The 14761-nt window shown below is 41.7% G+C and overlaps 1 long non-coding RNA gene across 1 annotated transcript in view; it reads right to left on the bottom strand.

Moving 5' to 3' along the window:
• Positions 1-14761, bottom strand: part of LOC147668247 (uncharacterized) — a 320115-nt gene that overhangs the window by 68176 nt on the left and 237178 nt on the right. The gene's annotated exons all lie outside the window — the stretch shown is intronic.

Genomic DNA, 14761 nt, shown 5'->3' with positions numbered 1-14761 from the left:
CAGATTAATAGAACGTGGAGCAAATCTTGTTGCCCACCTTTACAAAGTTCACCTATACCTTTAGGGTTATTAGTACCATCCCAGCTAGCTGAGAAAGTGGCTAAAGGGAGTATGCCCAAACGTAAAATTAAAATACACCGCCTTACACCATGCTCTAATTGAAAAAGCAAGTAAGGGACAGAAGTTTTAAATTCCTTTTGTTCAGCGAACCGTTTATAGTGCTTCAATTGACAACAGTGATCTTCATAAGATTCAAAACTAATTCTAGGGGCCAAATGTTTTAAAAACAGTTTCAGATGTGCTGGAGTCCACTCCTGTAAAATTGCAACCGTGCATTGAGAGACCTCGAAGGCTTTTACCATATTCTTATTAAAGGTGTACCCAGACGCTTCCTCTTCAAGAAAGTCCAATTTTAACAAATGTCTTAAGGTGTCTGGGGCTGCATGTAGCAGATTGTATGTCCACCTAATAATATTACAAATTACTCTGGCAAAAAATCCCGTAACCAATAGCTCAAGACTGAGGGCTTGAACTGGGACTGACTGTGCCACTTTTATCAGTTTTCGAAGAATGGTCCCTTCTTTTACCTTTGATTGCCACGTTTTAATTTGAGAATATTCCATGGCATATGATAAGATCGGGGAATTTTCATATTATAGACTTCCAGCACTGAATTAAAGTGTCTGTTTACTGTGGAAAGATACAATCTCTGTAGAGCCCAAACATGGGAATCTGCTTTCCGGTACAGGTGGCAAAGATGGGCTTTATCTAGGAGATTGGAAGTGAATGTTCGACCCAGATACACGTACTCACTTACGGACTCTATTGGCTTGTCTCCTAGGGACCAAGTATAAGGCGAAGGCTTCCTTCTGCCCCTAAAGGGGAGTACTTTAGTTTTATTGAGATTTGGCATCAGAAGTTTTCGGTTGCATAGAGATTTAGTTCATTCAGAGATCTTTGTAGACCTATCGGGTCTGGTCAAGAATTACGATATTGTCTGCATACATTAAACACAGTATATCTACTTGAGCTAATTTTGGAGGAAATGTATTTCTTTGAGAGAGACGCCTTGGGAGATCGCGGATATAAATAGAAAATAATAAAGGAGCTAGTAAGCATCCTTGTTTTAGCCCATTCTGCAAAGAGGTAGGTATGGTTAGGCCTTTTTCACCCCCCATTTGAACACTGCACCATGTAGATGTATGTAGGGCGATTATTATTGTTAGAAGATCTTTGGGTATCCCTAATTTAGCCAATTTTCTCCATAGTGTCGGACGGTCATCACTATCGAACGCAGTCAAAAAGTCGATAAAAGCACAAAATAAAATTTGGCCATTTGACTTCACAAACTTATCTAGCACAGTTTGTAACACAGCAATATTGTCCAATGTAAAGTGCTTTTAGCAAAACCCAGCCAGATACATAGGAATTACTTTCTTAGAAAAAGCCCAGTCTTTTAAGTGTTCCAAAATACAAGCAGCAAAGATCTTGCCGGAAGCGTCTAGGAGAGCTATGTGCCTATAGTTTGCAGGGTTTGTTCATACGCCTTTTTTTAAAAGGGGTTCGACCACGCTCCCTCGCCAAGATTCACGAATTTCACAATTTTCCAGGCAATATTGAAAAAGAGGGGCTAAAAATGTTGCTGAGTCGTCAGTTTTTTTGTAAAACTTTGATAGGAATCTTATCTGGGCCCATTGCCGATGTAGACCTGGCAGAAGAAATCAAAGTAGAGATCTGAGCGGCTGAAATTTCCATTGCCTGATCCAGTCCGGGGGATAAAAGGTCTTGATGGTTGGATTTATACAGCCTTAAGATATACTTTTCCCAATCTGATGATGATACAGGAGTTGCTTCAACCGTTTTTCGAATCCCCATCTGCGCAGAGATTATTTTCCAGAATGCTTTATTATTATTGTGCTTTACTGCTTGTTGGATGTCTACCAAGTCACAATCTCTCAGAGCTTGTCTTTCTCTCGCCTTTTTCCGTTGGAGTTGTTTTTTCAGTTTCCTTATTTCTCCTTGTCTATAGATGCTAAAAGAACTAAATTGCATTCCAGTCAAATTCAAATTCAAAATTCTTTATTCGGTACTTAAAAAGATACCATTAAAGTGCATAACAAATACATACATACAATTTATATAAAAACAGTTTAAAAAAAATATTAAAAATTTCATATATATAAAAAAGTACAGTATGTCATTTTCAGGTAATGGGGGTTTCAGATTGCGTTCAGGTGGAGTGTACGGTTATTTCCCTGATATTCCTCAGTTTTATAGCAGATTTAATGAAGCTAATAACACTTAGCAAAGTGTGAGGATCTGGTGCCTCTTGCAGAAATAAAATGGCATCTTTGGCGTGCTTAAATTTGCGGTTTTTCAAAATCCCAACTAAGAATTTCTTTCTAGGCCCTGAGAAGAGAGGGCATAATAAAACAAAGTGGAGGGTGTCCTGCGGAGACCTAGAGTCGCAGCCGCAGGTGCCCTTCGCCTCTACCGTAGATGTGTAACCAGCAGGAACTGCCAATAGATGGTGTAGTAAATTCAAGCGAAACCTGGTCATATAAAATCTTTCCTGCGCATTATACAGTACAGCTAAGTATGGTTCCATTTTAAAGTTTGTAGATACCACTGGCCCATAAGCCGCCACCGAGGGTTTTTTGTTTTCAGTGATCGCCCTCCTATCTATTGACCATGCATTAAATGAGTTTTTAAGCAGTGTTTTATTCTGTGCGGTCAACTGCTCTGGGTCAGTGAACATATTTTTACAGCCAATGCAGTCCAAGGTGTCCTTTACGTATTTGAACCACGTGATTTGTTCCCATTTGTCCCGTTTTAGACAGTCCATAATTATCTGTCTACTGAAGCTGGCCTCTGGGTTTGTCCATATCCTGATCCAGGCCATAAGAGGTCGAATCTTGATTTTGTCCTCGATATAGGGTTCTCCCAGTTCCAGATTGGTTATATGTGCCGGAGTACTCTGAGGGACCTTAAGTAGTCTTTTAAAGAATTTATTTTCCTCCGCTTGTATCTGTTGTATGTGATTAATTTTGCAGCCCCACACTTCAGCTCCATATATCACTTTTGCGCAGGATACGGCTTTGTATAGGTTTAATATCTGTTCCGGTGACCACCTACCAAGCCTCCTTCCATATGCCATTATTGCACCCGTAGAGGCCACCAGTTTGGATGCATGCTTTTCCGCCAGATTTTTAAATTCTAGTTTCTCGTCGAAAAGGACGCCAAGGTAGGAAAATGTCTTAACTGCTCCCATCTTATGACTACCTATACTATACGAGAAGTTGTTTTTTGGATTCCGGCCTGTGGTCATAATGAAAGATTTGTCCAGATTGGCTGAAAGGTCCAAAGAATTCATAAAATTTACAAACCCATTAATTAGTTTTTGTAGTCCCAGTGGCGTACGGGCTAGCAGCACAGCCTCGTCCGCATAAAGGAGGACTGGTACTGAACGCTGGCCGATCTTAGGGCAATCCACTTCCAGTTCCATAAGGCTTTTGTCCAGGTTGTTTATGTACAAAGAGAATAAAAACGGCGCTAAAATGCAGCCCTGCCGCACTCCACTTGTACAAGGAAACGGTTCAGTCTTCATCCCTTCGTTACTGTAACGGACTGTAGGCGTAGTCTCCCAGTGTAGAGCCTTTAAAATGTCTACTACTTCATGATCCACCCCCATCGAGATCATCAGGGCCCATAATTTCTGTCTATTTACACGATCAAAGGCCGCTGAGAGATCCATAAAAACCATATATATAGTTCCTTTGGCTGCAATAGTATATTTAGCGGTAAGTAAATATAGATTTAGGCATTGGTCTGTTGTGGATCTCCCTTCTCTGAATCCATACTGTACATCAGTTAAAATATGATGGTCCTCTGCCCAGGCTTGCAGGCGATTTAAAATAACGCGTCCCATGATTTTTGCTGTAACATCTATTAATGAGATTGGGCGATAACATTGGGGGTCGTCCCGACTGCCTTTTTTATAGATGGGGACAATGGTTGCAGAGGACCATAAGCGGGGCAGTCCTGCCACTACTGCCTCGTTCAAGACCCTGGTGAGAACGGGAGCCCACAATTCTATGTTGCTCAGGTAAAGATCAGGGGGAATGCCATCGGGGCCAGGGGCTTTATTCTTGGAAAGCCCTTGAATGGCTGATTTTATTTCTTTTAATGTGAACGATAAACCTGTAGTTGTTGGTGGTTTTGTCCCTTTTTCTTGTGGTGTGGCCCCCGTATGGTTGTAAAGACCACAGAAGTGGTTCCGCCATTATTCGGGGAGAATGGTATTTATTATGTCCGGCCCTCTCGGGTCTTTAAAGCATGGATCATTAATAATTCGCCAGAAAGCTGACATATCTCTACGCTCTGCTGCTTCCCTTAAATCCTCTCATGCTCGATATTGAAGAGAGTTTTTACGAATTTTCAGAGCTTTTTTATAAATGGCTCTCTTCCCTGCGATCTTGGCTTTGTCTTTTGGTTGTTCCGGGAGGCTTTTTTTTAGCTCTTTTAGTGCCTTGGTGCAATCGTGGTCAAACCAGCGTGGCATTGGGGGCTGTTTAGGTCCTATTCATGGTGGGGTTTTCAATAGATTGTTTATAAGTTTGGCAATTTCTTCAAATGCTCTTACTACAGTTGGACCTGTCACGTTTTCATCAAGACAAATCTTTAATTGTTCTTGTCCCTTCCTCACTAGATCAAGATAGAATTTATCCCCATCTATCTTTGCCCATTTAAGCCTTCTCCCCTGTGCAGTTACCTGTTCCAGGGCTTCCGGTGCACCCACTCCTTGTCTGAGATTCATACATGTAATGTTCAACTTCAGTGGGTTATGGTCGCTGAAGGGGCTCAGAATGATGTCAAAATTTGTAATCCATTTTTTGAGAGTTGGGGACACCATAACGAAGTCTATATAGGAATGACAACCTCTTCCTTTGAACTTTGGGTTGGGTTCCTTCTTATTATCTATCTTAATCAGGTCCATTATGGGCGCTAAATCATGCCTCTTGGTGAAGTTTTCCATCTCCTTTCCTTCAACAGTATGGGCAAAATGAGGCCCCTTTTCCTCCGTGCACCTTGACCAATCCTTGTTTATGGGTCTTAGTTTTTCACAAAGGTGACAATTGAAGTCCCCTGCTAAAATCGTATATGGTACACCCTTAGCAAGGTTAGTTGAAGATAGATTTTTAAGGTATTCATCCAATTCTTTCAGGGTTTTATTTTTATTCCGTGAGCCCACCGAATTATACCAATTTATCAGGGTGATTTTTAGACCTTTATGTGAAAAGCCGATTGCTTGTATATTTCTAGAGGCACAATTTAGATCTGACCAGTGCCCCTGGATGTGAAGGTCCACATATATGAGCAATCCACCCGTCAATTTAATTGTCAAGAAATATTGTTCTCCAGAGTTTTTCCTATCTGGTATGTTTCAATACAATCTAGTCTAGAACTACTACCTTGGAGAGAGGCGACTACCTTCTGCAAGGTCACCTCGAATCTGATTATTGGATTACCGGTCTTGCTTAGTGATAACAATTCTTGTGTCATCATATGATTTGTTTTACTAATAGCTTTAGAATTCCAATGGGTCCTTCCTGTTTTCTGATTTACGACAGCCTGGCCTTCATAGGAATGGAGTGGCCACGGAATGGGGTGCTGGATATGAATTTGAACTTCCACAGTGAGTAATGCATGATCGCTTTCATGTGAGTGTCTAGTGGAAAGCAATTGAACCTTTGAGAATAAGTTGAGGCTGCAGATTAAATAGTCTATGATAGAAGACTTAGTTGGGGCCAATCTGGTAAATGCTGCTGGACTATCGCCCTCTTTTCTCCCATTAATTATTACGCCATTAATTGTTTCAATGGATGACAGAAACATTTTCCCCCTTTTATCTGCTTTTAATTCATCAGGAAAAATAGGAGTTGGAATCTGGCAGGCTGCTTATTACTTGGTATAAACACCATAAAAAGTTCACAGGAAGAGCAGTTCCCAATGCGTTTCAGTGATCTCTACATCTCTGTCACACGTTGGTGATTGCCACCCACTTATGTAAATATAAAGACAAGTGGTCCTGTACAATGAATTGCAATGTGATAAATGTATCTATCCGTACATTATCTTACAATGAACTTAATGTTCTTAAATTAGACCTCTTATTGCCCTAACTCTTAAATATGCCCAAATCTGCTTTGACCTGTACAAAGTTACTGGAAAGCTAAGCTCTATAAATGGTACTCTGAGGAAATACTCTTCCCCTGTGGTGGTGAACACTGCTAAACTTAGTAACCTAACCATCAGGGATATGTATTTGCTTTACACTCTCACTGAACTTGATCCTGCGAAAGACTCCACAGGAGACCAGTATTTGGACTTGGCCATTATAGACATTGATTTGGAGCTTAACAGTCAAGTGGATTCATGGGCAAATCCACCTTTATGCCTACCATACCCTGTGATGCCATAAATGCCTGTGAAACAAACTATACATCTCCAGGAACTGGCCAAAACTGACCAAATAAGAATCAGATGGAAGGGTGGCAACCGTAGCCTCAGTGAAAGAGGAGCCACCAAAAGTTTCCAATTGGATGACAACATTGTCACAACTCAGTCAGATAAGGGTGGAAATGTCATCCTATCAAAAGAATTGCATTTGAATGTGGTGTTCAAACAGCTTAATGTTAAGGAATGTTATGATATTGGTCTGAAAAGTGACATTTTGAAATCCAAACATGATTACACTGACAAGCTGATTGAATGGAGAGCTAAAGGTTGGATTGAACAGGAGGAATACAAATTCTTAATGTGTAAACACCCTTAGATTTCAATCTTACACCTACTCCCTAAAATTCATAAAAAAGTGATCAATCTTCTGGGGGGACCAATTGTTTCTTCCATGGGCTCACTCCTTGAGAACACATCCAAATATGTTGACTCTTCCTTACATCCCTTCATTGTAGCAAATCCATCATATGTCCAAGGCACCAAGAATTTTTTGACACGCATTGATGGGACACATTGGGAACCTGATTTTGTATTGGTCAACATCAATGTGGGGTGTCTCTACACCAGTACGGACCGTGAAGAAGGGATATCGGTCTGTAGAAAGCCCGCAAATTCCAGCCCATATTGTATTTTTTCCATATTGAGATTATCCTGGAAAGTCTCCGGAATAATTACTTTGTATTGGACAACAAGTCAAACAGAAGCAAGGTGCTGCTATGGGTATTTGTTATGCCCCAGGTTTTGCTAACCTATTCCTAGGATGCTGGAAAGAACAGATAGTGGGATCCTTTGACCTGTTCAACTCATGTGGTACTGTCGATCAGGTTCATCAACAACATTTTCCTGGCATGGGGAGGTGGGATTGGTGAAAGTGAAGACTTCATTACTCTTTTGAAAAACAATGATCTTGAGCTGAAATTCACGGGGGCAATTAACAATACATCTATAGAGTTCCTGGATATCAATGTTGGAATAGGTAAGCATAATATAACAACTAGTTTACACAGAAAGGTCACTGCAGGGAACACACTTTTACATGCCCAGAGCAGTCTCCCCAAATCGCTCATCAACAGCATTCCATTTGGAGAATTGCAGCACCGAGGAAGGCTTTATACAAGAAAGCAAGACCATGTTGAGTAGGTTTGGGGCTAGGGGATACTCTGAGCACGTACTACAGGCAGCAGTACAGAAAAGTAGAAGGACTACCTGACAACAACTAGTTATCCTAAAAATATCCAATAACAGTGACATGGGAAGTGGTAGCTTAAGATTTATCACTACATACAAGTACCTGTGTGTGTTCTGGGACTGATCAAGTTGCTTGCCTGCCTGTCTGCCCGCCTCGGAAACGCTCGCATTGGAGAACGGCCGCATCGAAGAACGTCCACCCCGCAGTACCGCCCTCTCCCCGCTGGACGTCACACGCTGCGAGCAGAGCTGAGGCTGGCGGCCGGAGGGAGATGGAAACAAGGAGACAAGGAATCCGAATTTCGCGGCTGCCGAGAGTGCCGTGAGTAGAGCGGACTGTGCATAAAAGCTTGCTCTAAGTGGAAGAAAAGCAACGCGACAACTTGGCAAACAAGGAGGAAACAGGTAGCAAACTAGGAGGAAAAAGGAGGAAAGAGACGAAAAACCCAGGGGGCACAGGGGCCTCCCGGCTCCCTATCTAATCGTTGGATCGGTGGGGCACGGCACAGGCGTAAAGCTTGATCTGACAGACACACAGGTAAGTGGGAGGACGGCTTGGTGGCTAAAGCGCGGAACGCAACCTTGCTTTTTAACTGTTTAACTGTTTTGTCACCCGAACAGCGCTGAGAGTAAGTCAATCATGGCCACAAAAAAAAGGGAAAAAATTGATAGAACTCAATTTGAGATCAAGACCCAATATAGCAAACGCAAATGCGACAAGTCTGGGCTATTTGGAAGAGAGCAGTGAGTGCCTTGAAATAACACCGAAAGCAAAAAGGAAAGGAGCAAAAATAACAAAGGTAGTGGCCAAAACTCCGGGTATCGCAGCGCCAAACTCAATAAAGGAATTTATGGGAAAACATTTTAAAAAGGTGTTTACACCTGTAAAAGACAGACATTACAGCAAGCAAAGTGGCACCCCTGAATGGAAGTCAAGAGCGGGAGAAGAACGCTGGGGCATCCCTACCCCTGGAGACATGTGTCCAACTCCCTCAATTTGGCCTATCAATCACTACAGCTCTTATTAGATCAGGGGGGATTAACCTCGCCACGTCTGTCATCTTCACCACGTAAATTGTTCTCCTATGATGTGGAGGGAGGATCCCTGGATAGCCCGATACCATTGGATAGCTCAATACCCCGGTTAGGGATGGAGAAAGGAACAGAACCCTCACCGAAGGAAAGGTCAAGTCTAATTAGGAGCAAAAATAATTGCCCATCGGAAGCCAGAAACACCAGCTCAAGACACTGTGCGGAGTTGGATAAAACCTCTGAATCAAACCCGGAACCCAATTGCGATCTTTCATCACGGTCAGCTACATCAATGCTGGACCTAATGCTAATGTTACAAAGAACCTTGCAAGGCCTCTTAGAGGTCACCTTGTCTAATAACTCTATTTTAAAAACTCAGAAAACATATCTTGCTGGTATAGAGGGGGAGCTGCGGGGGATTAAATCAAATATGCCAAACATGATAAGACAAATCCCTGACCCAGAGCCCCAAAGTCAGGTACAAGGAGAAACCGCAAAGCACCCAAAGGGAAATGAGCACTTATCAAGTATGTTAGGCAAAACCCCTAACTCTGACCCTGCCTCGCGGGGGGAAGCCCTGCCTCAAACCGACATACAACTTAATGAGGGCCACCAGATATATATCTCAAAGTGGCCAATGAGGATAATAAGAAGGGCAGAGCAGACAAGACGTGGGCTAATAAATAGAGTAAGAGGTGCAGGAACTAAACCAGCAAGGAAGGTGAGCGCATCTCTGGAGGAAGAGGAAGAGGAAGACAGAATTGTAGGAAAGGAAAAAAAGGGTCCCAGCCCCCAGATGAGTATCCCAAAATCGAATAATACAAAACGGCAGGGAAAAGGTTCATGCCCACCTATTAAACCCAAAACCCAGAAGAAGACGGTAAACAACAAACCCAAAGGCCAGATAAAGGGGGGGGGAGCAACTGGGAGGAAATTTGGAGGCTTGGGTAACACGGGAGGTGCGAGTAAACAGACCCTATATCCAGGCAGAAAAGGCAGTTACGAACGAACTGTCATTTCCCATCAGGCCAAGGAAAGACGTAAATGACAATATGGGGCTATACCTCGAACATATCCCGTTAAGGACAGGGGGAAAAAAGCTAGGCAAGAGACAGGCCCTTATTGGGTCACTACTTTTGCAAGGCTTTTCCAAATGCCAGAAGTTGAAAGCGATAGGAACGAAGGACATCAAGGTAGTGGGTTTTAGACAAAATAGAGAAGGAAAGGAGATCACTAGAATCATGTTGTATTAAAACCTGGTAAAAGACACGATCGAGAAGGCAGCCAACGAATTACAAAAGGAAGGCATTCGCCTACTAAATGAGAAGGAAGTTTCATTAGAAGTAGAAGGAAAGGGTTGACAAGGAAACAATTTTTAAAAATGCCACGCAGGGTTAGGAAAAAGACAGGTTAGGATATGTGTTCAGGACGAGGAGGAGGAAATCCCGCTAGGAAACATAAAAATAATTGTAAACTACTCAGAGGTGTCACATGGGTGGGGAAACTGGAGTAAGGAGTCTGAGCAGGCAGGACCCTCATCGAATTATGTTAAAGACCGAGGGGAGTACGGTTGGATAGATGATATCGAATAGGGAAAAAGTATGCCACATAGCATAAGACTAATCTCCTGGAATATAAATGGCCTAGGAAATGACCTGAAACAAAATAATGTAAAGGAACTGTGGGAAATTACAGAAATTATGTGCATACAGGAGACTTGGCTATGTGGCAAGACCCCGACTTTTGATGGTTTCTACCAGCTAAATCGACCTGCAAAGAAATGTAGATTCGGGCGACCTGCTGGTGGAATCATGACCCTGGTATCGACTAAGATCATGAAGAAAGTAACTGAAATAAATGTGAAATGTAAATGGTTGTTGGTATGTAGAATACTGTTATCAGGGTGTACAAAAATGGATACGATTTTAATGATAAATGTGTATATACAATGGGCCACCATAGAGCAATATGCAGTGGAAATGGTTATTTTTAAGGAGGATATGGATTACCTTTGTGAAAAATACTGCAGTGATATGTTTATTCTGGTGGGTGATTTTAATCATAAACTACACCCTGAGAATGTAGATAGACGGTTTCTAGATGTATTGGAGGCCTATGAAATACCACAAGCAACTTTCCCTGAATGTATATCTGGTGCTAAAGATAGGCAGTTGGGAAACTTCCTGGGAACTAAAAACCTGTTCTGTTTAAATGGAAGATGCCAGTTAGACTGCCCCGCCAAAAAAACATCTAAACCAGGGTCACAAATCTGCCCCATAGATTATGCCTTTACCACACCCTGGAATTTTAGATTAATTTCAGGATTCAGGATTGTGAATAGAGAAGGAAGTGACCATAACAAGGTAGCCTTGGAGATCTCGGATTTGCACTTTGAATCTGGCCCTAAGGTAATGGTGCAAGAGGTGGACTATCCCAGACGCACCACAAATATGATCACGGAAGAATATATAGCCAGATTAATAAAACGACAACAGAACCTAGACCTGAAGACAGCTAGGGGTCGAAACCTTGAATGGTATATAGGAAAAATTGAGGAGGTGGTTAAAACTCTTAGTAAAGGACTAAATAATATAACTAGAGGCAAAAATAAAAACAAAGTGCAAGGTTTGAAAACAGAAACCCACGGGATGATTTACAATGGAATGTCAGGAGAAAAAAAGGGAAGCTAGGAGAATGACCCGCCGCTACCGTAAACATCCTAGTGGGCCTAACAAGAGAATATAACATGCTTATCAGAAGGGCAAAAAGGGAATTTAAAGAGGGATGCAGGCTAAAATTACTGGAGGCAATTGAAACCAAGAACTTGCGCCATTTCTGGCAATTAGTCCACTCAGCAGCAGATCGCCAACCAGGGAAAATGAATTGCATAGTAGAAGAGGCAGCATGGGAGGAGTATCTACAAGATTTGTATAGCCCAGGGAAAGACCGGGAAGAAAATCTGTACACAGACTGGAGCGGTGTGGTTGCAGATATAAAACCCGTTTTTTCTGTCCAAGAGGTTTAAAAGACGATAAAGGGTTTGAACCTCACAAGAGCGGCAGGCCCAGATAACCTCCCGGCTCAGATAATTAAAACCCATGTAGACTGGTGGGCGGAATTTTATGCAAATAAGTTTGAAGTCATTCTAGACACTGGTAAACTCCCCGATAACTGAAAGGGAGCTATAATAAGGCCCATCCATAAGAAAGGGGAGATGAACAACCCGAGAAATTATAGATTAATTAATCTATTGGATATTGGGGAGAAGATATTCGCGAAAATAGTGCTGGGCAAACTAAAGGACTGGGTAGAAAAAAACTCAATTATCCCAGTAGAACAGGGGAGTTTCAAAGAAGGGCACTCTACCGTGGATTACTGCTACGCTCTGTGGGCCCTTGCCCGGAAGTCGATAGAACAAAAGGGGAACCTGTTTTGTTGACTTCCGGGCAGTCTTTGATTCTGTGGATCGGGGGAAACTATGGGAGTGCCTGATCAAATATGAAATACCGGCATGCTTACTTGAAATCCTGAAAGAATTGTATAGAGGAAATTGGGCCCAAGTCATTAAAGATACACAAGGGGCACTGACAAAGAAAATTGAAATAGGGAATGGGCTGAGACAGGGCTGCGTCTTAGCTCCGCTCCTCTTTTCAATATTTCTAGCGGACCTGCCAGCAGCCCTAGAAGTGGAAAGAAGTGCGAGCCCGAGAATGAATAATAGAAAGGTCTCATCTCTGCTGTATGCAGATGACCTTGTGATCACTGACCTGACAGAGATCGGGCTTCAAAGAAAACTAAACGCATTCCTTGATTATTGCAAAGATAAAATGCTGGTAGAAATTATAGAAAAAACAAAGATCATGCGCTTTGGAAAAGGGACCAAGAGTTTTAGCTGGTACCTAGATAAAATAAAATTAGAAATGGTAAAAGAATATAAATACCTTGGTCTTTGGTTTGAATCCTCTTTAAAATGGGACATACACTTGGAACACCTAAACACAAAAGCATCTTCCGCCATTTGTGGCCTGAAAAAATTAAATAAAAACTATGGGGATATGTCACATAAACCGATGCTAAAAGCATACAAAGCCATGATACCGCCCCAAGTACTGTATGGTGCAGAGGTGCTCCTTCTAAGCGGTAAGGGAGCATGGGACCGGGAGGAAGGTAAGGCCCTAAAAATTTTACTGTCACTGCCAAAGTCATCAATGATACAGGCAACCAGACTGGAAACAGATATGATTGGATGGAATACTCAGGCTAAAATGTCAATGGTAAGATTCTGGAGACGACAATCCCGGGGGGGAGGGGAAAAAGTCTCACATTGGTGTAGCAAGGAAATCCGCCAGAGTAAGCTAATGTGGGCTTTAGAGGCAAAAAGGAAATTAAAGGAAATAATTGGGAATTTAAAAAGTAGGAGTAAACCAAAATTCTCTAGATGTAGAGTTCACGAAGAGTGCACTTAGAGCACAAGGAAGGGAGTACTCCAGAAGGCAGCATATAGGATACCTAAGAAATAAAAAATTAGTCCTAAATATGATCGAACTTTGGGAAAATGAGACTGGGTATCCGTATTTAGAAACCCTGCCAAACTACGGATTTAGGTGGGAGATACTGAAAATCCGAATTGGTACCATTCTTTGGTTAATGGAGGGGAGAGTTAGGGCAGAAATGTTATATCCAGATGGTACATGTAAATGTGGCTTGGGGGTCAAGAGTGAAAGGTTGCACATACTACTTGACTGCTTGACATGTCTAGAAGAAAGAAAACTGTATTTACGACCTTTATTTATAAAATATGGTATAAAACAACGTGTACAAGCAAAGAACTTACTGTTGAAAAATTTGGATATAGCAATTGCACTTGGGTACTATCTGAAAGGGGTTAACCGCTTGGCTCAGGAACAGCAAAAGAAAGCAAATTGAGGAACCTATTTGTATTCATTGCCAGAAATTAGTAAAAGTAAAAATACGAGGGACTGCAAGCCCGTAAGATAACAGTTCTGTAATGAGAAACGTATGGAAACTGCCTCGCTTTTAAATGTAATAATTTCCAGTTTTATTATGTATAGCACGTTTAAAAAAAATTAACGGTTTTATCCATGTACTACCCATAGAATGTTTTTTTTTAAAAGAAAAACATTGTTTAACATATAGGAAGCAGCATAGAGTATAATAGCCTGGTTTTATAAATTCTGTACGGTCTTTTGATATTGATGGGCAGCATGTTTTTATCTAATCTCATTGTTTAAAGCTATGGTCTAAATAAACAGAGTCTCTCTCTCTCTCTCTCAAAGTCCAAAACTGTGAAACAAATTTTGGGCAGGCACTGGTAGATCCTACGTATTGAGGAATGTGGATTATAAATGTTATTACTGATTTCCCCATGATCACTTACAGGAGAGTGGTGAGAATGGGAGACAGATGGAGTACCACTAACATTAACAGCAACAGCTCTTGGATAGGCACATACAGGAATGGTTTCTTTACATGGTAAAACTGCAAGGCATGTAAGAACAGCCAAGACATTAGCAAGTTTTATTCACCCCTGTCAGGGCAGGACCGAAATATTGAAAAATATCTTATGCACAATTCGGTTTATGTTCTCACCGGCCCTTGCAAGAAATTCTATATGGGTAGTGATAATTATCCCGCCAAGAAGAGAGTTTTGGAACACCTAAGAGCCATCACCGATGGGGACAGACAATACCCTGTAGCAGGACAATTCAACCAATTTCACAACAATGAAACCAAACAATTGAGCTTCTTTGCTATAGACAGGATCTATCCCTCAGTGAGGGGAGAGGACAGAACTGGCTCGTAAGACGTTAGAGTGTAAATACATCTTGAGATTACACACCAAGATACCATGTGCAAGGGTAAAAGCCCAGGCAAAAACAAAAATCAAAAAGTCTGGCAGAAACAAGTATATAGGGAGGTGAACACACCATAAGGAGAAGGAGATTCAAAGAAAAATATTATATGATAACATGAAAAATGTAATTACATTTATAAAAATTGA

The sequence above is a fragment of the Lissotriton vulgaris genome, unplaced genomic scaffold (genome assembly GCF_964263255.1).
Source record: "Lissotriton vulgaris unplaced genomic scaffold, aLisVul1.2 SCAFFOLD_2034, whole genome shotgun sequence".
Taxonomy (NCBI): domain Eukaryota; kingdom Metazoa; phylum Chordata; class Amphibia; order Caudata; family Salamandridae; genus Lissotriton; species Lissotriton vulgaris.
The sequence above is the reverse complement of the archived record's forward strand: the minus strand, read 5'-3'. Positions and strand labels throughout refer to the sequence as shown.